The following is an 8,013-nucleotide window of genomic DNA, read 5'->3' as shown; positions in this document are numbered from 1 at the left end:
GCTGACTCCCTGTCTCAGCTGGGTCCTCCCAGCACACTCCCTACTCCCAGAGACTCCAAATTTTCCATCTGCAGCCAAGGAAGAGAAAGCAAGGACCCTTTCTATTTCAGCAGCCTGGAGCTGTGGGCAGTGGCGGCCATCTGGCTGACGTCATTGGTGACTCCTCAGACAGCCAGAGGACAGATGAGACTTAGGGGGCCTTGCGAGAGAGTGAGGATTGTTGGCCGCTCTTTGCCTTCTTTAATGAGTGGCTGCGTAGACAAGGTTATAAACCAAATGATGCTTCATTCTTCAGAGAAACAGCATGGAAGCGGAAGAGTTTGAAAAAGAACAAGGTGCTACAAACAAGTCAGGAATTTGTTCTGCAGGCCTGTCAAGTCTATAAATATCTAGAATCCTGCTTACCAAGTATTGGTGTGAGGTATGTCTCCAGGTAATAAGAATTTTCTGTGTTCTTTTCTTTGTGGAAATCCTGAGAGACCACACAATAAAACAGTTTATCAGCATCCTTTGTTAGTACTCGTCCTATGATTATTACTGTTATCTCCATGTTACTGAGAGCGCGGCATTGAGAACTTGCTAGAGCCGTCCTAAATGTCTTGAATGTATTGTCTTGTTTAAATCTCAGGGTTGATGATGAAACCGATGCTCACAGAGTTGAAATAAGCTGCTGAAGGTCATGCAGTGGTAAGTGACCAGTTGGACTGGAATCCAGGGCTGTCTGACTCCAGAACCGGAGTTCGGCCATCACACATCCGCCTTGAGTATTACCTCCTTTCATTCCATTCTTTTGGTTTTGTGGTGTGCGTGGGAGGATGGGGCTTAGTGTTAGGAGAGGAAAGTAGAGGAAGGAGGAAGTGGCAGAGGCCAGCCTCCTTTAGACTGCCTACCACAGGGTGACGAGCAGGCCCAGGAGTGGGGCTGGTGGGGCTGGGGGTGGGGCAATGGGCAGGCTGGCCAGCAAACAGATGAGAAAATGAAAAGAAACTGTGGCTTTCTCCTTCTGGGTTATGAATCATGGCGCCAATCTCAGCAGCTTTGGTTGGGGAGTATTCTTTTCCATGACGTCACCTCAGCTTGGAGGCATGAGTTGTCTAGCATATAAGATACAAGGTAGATTCAGAAAAGCTGAGAACTCTGAATTTCTCCTGGAAATGTCACTACCCTGATCCCTGTTGAGAAGTTCTCTAACACTTTAAAAGAGATCTCATGCAAACATGAGTCACATAATGTGCGCATTTGGCCATGGCTGGGATCCTACTGGGGTCCTCGTCCAGTCACAGTATTCAGATGGCTGTCAAGCTTCTCATCACTCCTGCAGGATAATCCTTGTGAATAATGAGAGGCCGTCTGAGGAGTGCTGACACCACTGGTCCTTGTGTGTGTGGTTTGTGATACTAATGTCAGACAAGACCCGAAATCAGATTCAGTACCTTATTTGCCTGTTATACAAAAAAAGCTATGTTTTTCCTGCCAGGAGCCAGCAAGAAACAAACAGACTATCATTCTGTTTGAGACGTTCATAAAAATGCTCAAGCAGAAATGCAAATGAAAAGCAGAATGAAGCAGCAATGTTAAATCTAAACATGTAATCTCTTTATTACTTGAGACACTAATTCATACTATTAATTTCTTTTATTTTAGACTCTTTTTGTAAATTCCTGTTTCCTTCTTGTTTTGACTTCTTAGTCATGTTTGACCCAGAACACTCTCATACCACCGTTACATCAATATTTTGCTGTCTTTGTCCTGCTTTAGGAGATAGGTGTGGGAATAAATATACCTTATAAAAAGAGAAATTATTTTGCGATTATTCCTTTTCACTAAAATGTCTGGCTAGAGCTACCTGATTTAACTTCATTATTTTTTACATCACCTGACTTGAAGAGAGCCCTGGTGACAGGATCTAGATGGTAAGAAATGGAAGCATAAGTGTACACTGGAATCTCCAAAGTACCAGCCATAACATCAGTTGAGCCGGCTTCCCAGACTCTTTACTCTTGGTAAAGTTTTTAACAAAATTTTAATTAATAATGTGGCCACATCTATTAATGTCAATGATCCATTTTGATTGATAGTGAAGCTCCTTTCAGACTAACTCTACCACAATATCTTGTACCCATAACTTGGATACCGTGTTTCTCAAAAGATATTCTTGCAAGAGAATCGCCCAGAGTGCTGATCACAATGCACATGCCCGGTGCCCAGTCTAAAGCTGTTCAATAAGACTCTCTGGAGATGGGCCCAGGGATACACACTTTTAAAATAAACTCTGTAGGTGATTCTTGGGCATACTGAAATTGAAAACCACTGGTTTAGAGTTCAGGTAACTTGAGCAACACATTTGTAGTCTGCATAGTCAATGTTAGTGATTAGGAAAGGTTCAGAAGTCCTGAGAACTGGTGTTCGTCTGTTCACTGAGTCAGCGAGCCTTTATCGAATACATCTGCTAGTCAGTGTTGGCCTGGGAAGACCAGGGTGGGTTCTCTAAAGGCCTTATTTCCTTTTTCTTTGGAATGGGGACAGGCGTCTAGGGCAGTGGTCCTCAAACCAGCGTGCACATCAACATCATGCGGAGCTGGATAAGAATGGATAGTCTCTCCCTACACACACACACAAGCACACATATGCACACACATGCACACACATGCCTACACATAGAAACACATACGCACGTACCCATCTGGGATGAAGATCGGGCCCCTAAATCTTTGAAATAGTGATTCTGACACCCAGCCAGCATTGAAGAACCACTTTATTAGAGAAACTCTGTGAACCAAAACACCGAACGGGCAGATTTTTATGGGGAAAGACTTTTCAACAATTGTGGCAAAAACTTACTGCCATAGCTTCATTTTGAGCACGACCATTCATAGATCCTTTGAAGGTAGTATCGGTCTTAAACAAAACCAAGTAAGACTGGTGGGAGAGTCCTTTCAGGAGAGGTCACTATAAGCCACAGGCTATCGAAGCACTGATCAGGGCATGTTTGAAAGATAATTAGAGTATCTGTTCAGCTGGATGCAAGAGATAGAGATGGTCACATTTTGGTTGGCATAAAAATGCTACCATCGTAATGATTTAACTGAATATCCCTCATGCCCCTGGCACTACACTTGGAATTATCCACATTCACAAAATGGAAATAATTGCATCACATATAGTAGTAAATTTTAATCAAACTTCTTAATAGAATTATCGGTTCAGTGAAGTATAAAGTTTTCAAGCTTTTTTTGCCCCTGGAAACTTTGGAAAACATAGGGAAAAAAATCATAGAGTCTTACCATCCAGAAATGATCAAAATGAGTATCTTCAGAGATAACTATTTTTCTCTCATTAACGTTATGATCATTTTTCATTTTATTAAAAATTATGCCTGAAAATTACACTCAAATGGTTTATCAGGGAGTGAGGGAGAGAGAATGAGATAAAGCCTAGGTGAAGAGTATGCTGGCGTTCATGATACTGTTCTTTCAGCGTCTTGGTAGTTTGGAAATTTTCCAAAATAAAAAGTTAGGAGAAAATGCCACTTTAAGAAGTAAGAGGCTAAAGGGTGAATTATTCTAAACATCATGTAGTTAAGGTCTAAAACTGAAGATCATTGTTAAATACTTAGTTACCTACCAAATCAAAAGGTTCTAATCTATTAGGACTTAGTGGAAAAAATTAACTGTAGGAATTATGATTCTAAATTTTTATCAGTATAAGAGCTGTGGAGAGTCTTCTTATTTGTGTCTACCATCCACTGACATTTACAATGAATTAAAAGACAGCCATGCTTTCAAATGTATGTCACCAAATAATGGTGCCTAGCACTGGGATCAAAATAGGGCAGGCCAAAATGCTTTTAAATACAAGGCTCATCTGGGTGCACGCTTAATAAAGCCAGTGGGGCGCATGCGTGAGCACGTGCACACACATGCACACACACTTTCGATAGAAATATGTTTTTTTCCCAATAGTTACACTTTAAATCCTTTCTGGAATTAGATAAAATGTACGTAGATAGCTCACATTTTAATTAATCATCCTACTATTGTTGTTCAAGTTGATGGGGTACGATTCTTGGTTTCATAAGGAATACCATGTTGATTTTTTTCTGATTTTGGCATTTCCTTAGCACACACATCTAGAAATGAATACTTCATGCAGTAACTTCTCTGAAAGTTGAGTCTGAAAGTATTGCTTTGCCCACTCTCAATGACAAAGACAAAGAGGGAGTCACTGGGGAAGCGTGTATGGGTCTTTAAGCAAGACTCTGACCCCAACCCATGGGATTGTTGGTCGGCATAGAGGTAAGCCGCTATGACAAAGGGACCCCACAATACCGTGGTTTAAATCAGATGGAAATTTACTTCTCTCTCACTTTACCTCTCAGAAAGGAATGATTCAGAGTTGATGGGCAGGCTCTGACATTCTTAACACATGGCTTCCATTTCTGGGTTCAAGGTGACTACTCCATTCTCTTTGCTTTACAGACAATGGGAAGAAGGAAATAACCTGAGAGAGTGCACACCAATCATTTCAACGGCAAAATCCAAAAGTGGCACACATCGTTTCAGATCCCATCCCATTGGTTGGGACATAGTCACTGGTTTCACATAGCTGCAAGAAAGGATGGAAAATGAAGTCGTTACCTGGACAGCTGAGCTATGTGCTCAGCTAAAACTGAGAAAAGGGATTTGGGGGCACAATTAGCAATCTGCCACAGCCTCCAATGAAGGTCTTGGAATCCAGAAGGTTGGCAGTCCAGAAGAGCATTGTACAGCTGCCCCTTCATTCTATAATTCCTGTCTCACTCAACTTTGAGCCTTTGAGATGTCAGCATTGGAAACGTTAGAGTCAGATAGTGAAAGCTTTGCTAATTTGACAAGGAATGAAGGTTCATTAAACTTCTAAATGTGGCATTTTTATAGGTTATGGCCAAACTGAAGTTGGCCAAGCGTGAATATCATTAGCTGCAGTTTTGTTTGTACTCCATAGTATGTTGTTCCTCTCTCTCTCTCTCTCCCTCCCTCTCCTTATCTACATTTTCTTTCTGTTTTTGGGACTCTCCTTTTTGCATCGATAGGTACTCAAGAAAAAAATTCAGGGTTTCAGTTGGAAAAAACAAGTTTTAAAGTAGAATTTTCAACAAGACGCCTAATGAACGGTGGTCTATTCGCACAGCTGAACACCCTACTCACAAATCTCTTTCTCTTATAGATTTGTGAGGAACAGGAGGTTATATTCTCTGCATGGGATTTTGCTTCTGGGCTAGGGTTGACTGCAAGTTTATTGGAATGAGCACTACGTTTTGTTTTGTTTTCACCATAAGGGACTTCTGCAAGGAGCCCCAGTGCTCATCACGTGCTGTGAGGAAAATGGAGAGAGTTTGCAGAACAGTTCTCTCCCTTCATTCAAAATTAGGTTCAAGCTGAGAACCGCTGGTGATTTTTCAAGTCCTGTTTTGGATGAAATAAGCAGACATGTTTGAATTAATTAATGTTGTAAGGCGACTCTTAGCACTGAGACTGAGCTAGTGCCTGATAGAAGGAGCGCTGAGCCAGGAATCACAAAACCCCTGTCCTAGCCTTGGCATCGCCACCAACTCCTTGTAGGACCATGAACAAATCGCCAACATTTCTGTGCCTTCGTTCCCCACTTACATAAATACAGAGATATTTGCACTTCTAGAAGAAGAATGGTTGTGTCGATACTCTGGTGTGACTTTGTTATGATAACACAGGAAGACTGAGGTGCAGTGGGCCCTTGCGAATCATCCTCCCCTCCATGAACCAGGTGGAATAGACCATTCCCTTCTCAGAGACCCCTGGACCCTACATCCTAGTACCCTATACTATAAGTCCTGCAATATTTGGTGGCTTATATTTTATTTATGGGTCTGCTTTCCCATGGGCTTCTTAAAGAGTGTGCATTTCTCATTTGATCGCTACAGTGCCTACTACTGTGGTTGGCACTTGATATTGGATAAATGAATGAAATAAAGCACACCCAAAGTTAGATGGCTGGTCAGGGGCTGCTTAGTGGCTGGTTAGGGCTGGGTCAAGTCTGGTTACTCCCAGACCAGTCTTTTGCATATTTGACCTCTCCCTACTCTCAAGAATAAGGGTGAAATAGGACATCAAACGTAAGAAGTGCTCACGCTCTGGAGATTCTGGTGCAGGAGAGGAGTGGTTTCCTCTGCTCAGGCTTGTTCTGCTATTTCAGCCTCTTGGTCCTTAATGACGGTTTATTCTCATAGCACACTTCTCTCTCTCTTTTACCTCAAGAATCTCTGCTTGGGATAGAGGTGGGCAGAGGTTGGGCAGAGGTGCCTCAAGCCAAACCAAGGAGGAAGATATTGCACTGGGGCTCAGAGTACTTCAGAGGAGCTTTTGATGTCGAAATCCAAAGCGCACGATATCTGCTCTCCAGGGTGAGGGCTAACATCATCTCTCCAAGATGAGGCTTGCAGCAGCTGCCCTAAGAAGGCAGAATGTCTCACACCCTCGGAATTAGACACTAGACACCAAGAGGCCTATGCCTGGGGCTGTCTCTCAGGTCTTCACCTGACACTGCTCTGTCTGCTTAAGAATGGGCTCCATGGGGGCCGGCCCATGGCTGAGTGGTTAAAGTTCCTCACACTCTGCTTCTGCAGCCCAGGTTCCCGGGTTCAGATCCCAGGTGCAGACCTACTCCACTCATCAGCCATGCTGTGGAAGCATCCCACATACAAAAAGTAGAGGAAGATTGGTGCAGATGTTATCTCAGGGCCAATCCTCCTCACCAACAAAACAAAAAGAAGAAGAAGAAGAAGAAGAAGAAGAAGAAGAAGAAAAAGAATGGGGTTCATGCTCTGGTAGTCAAAATAAGCACGCAAGACAGGGAAGGACAGAGGCCAGAGCCTCAAGAGGTCCTGAAAGGGGCTGCTTTTAGCACATGGAGGGGAATGAGAACCAAAGCCACAGCAACAGGCATAGGAGGAAGGAAGGCTGCTGTGGGGTCACTGGGAGAAAGGCTTCCTGCCATTGTCTGGCCACACGGGGTGGGTTGCAAATAAAAATAGGTGGAATTCGAAGACTGCTTGTGTGCATCTGGAGTCAGCTCCATGCAGAGAATCCATTTGTGCTGTGATTGGGGGCCGTGCAGAAATGACTCAGGGCATTTTAGCCCTGTGCATATGGGATTCGGAGATCGGCAGAGACCCAAGGAGAGAGATTGATAAACTCCAACCACACTCTGAGCCGTCGAAAGAAGAGTTGCTCAGCCTGTGAGTCCTAGCCAGCGATGTTTGATAGAACAGAGAACCACGCAATACAAAACACTAGAGTCTGACACAACACCGAGGGCCAAGCACGGAGGCCTCAATGTGCTGTTTCATCCAAGCTGCACAGGGGCGGAAAGCCAGGTTCTGAAGGATTCTTAGGTTCTCATTCTTCTTGCCTAAGATTTATTGATAGTTTAGAGATGGCTATTTGGGGATCTTGTATTCCCTGGCACCTTTTTTCTCTTTATTTAAAATTTTTTTTAATTTTCTATTATGGAAAATGTCAACTATGTATACAAAAATAAACATCATAATCTAATGGACCCCTATGTTCCCATCAACCACCTTCAACAATTATCAACCCATGGCCACACTTGTTTCATCGGTACCCTCATCTACTTTCTCCATATCACTTGGAAAAAAATTAAGACATCATATAATTTCATCTAAAATATTTCATGTTATATTTCTAAAACATAAGGACTCTTTATAAAAAAACATAGCTATTCCATTATGATGCCTAAAAAAAATTAGGATTCTGTAATGTCATCAAATATACAGTAAGTGTTCAAATTTCCAATTCCTTACGTCTAACCATGTCTTCCTCATAGTTCCCCTCAGACTCACTCCATCCCCCATCCAGAGAGAAAATCAAGGCAGACTTATCATGCAAAGAAAGAAGCTCTGATGCCCTGGCCCTTTTGTTTCCACCCTATAGTAATGGAACAAACACGTGGTGTGCCAGGAACAGAGAAGGCAAACCC

At 42.8% G+C, this 8,013-nt stretch overlaps 1 long non-coding RNA gene across 2 annotated transcripts; it reads left to right on the top strand.

The window, feature by feature from the left end:
* LOC103551993 (uncharacterized) lies at positions 1-6,822 on the top strand. Of its 2 annotated transcripts, none has more exons than XR_011528062.1 (3): positions 1-433; positions 629-687; positions 4,479-6,822. It is a non-coding gene; the product is annotated as an uncharacterized lncRNA (long non-coding RNA). The 2 variants fall into 2 exon arrangements; XR_545135.2 differs by having other exon boundaries at positions 69-421; positions 4,479-6,783.
* The last annotated feature ends 1,191 nt before the right edge of the window (positions 6,823-8,013 follow it).

Source organism: Equus przewalskii, chromosome 16 (assembly GCF_037783145.1).
Source record: "Equus przewalskii isolate Varuska chromosome 16, EquPr2, whole genome shotgun sequence".
NCBI lineage: Eukaryota > Metazoa > Chordata > Mammalia > Perissodactyla > Equidae > Equus > Equus przewalskii.
Note: the sequence above shows the minus strand (reverse complement) of the source record. Positions and strands in the feature narration are given on the sequence as shown.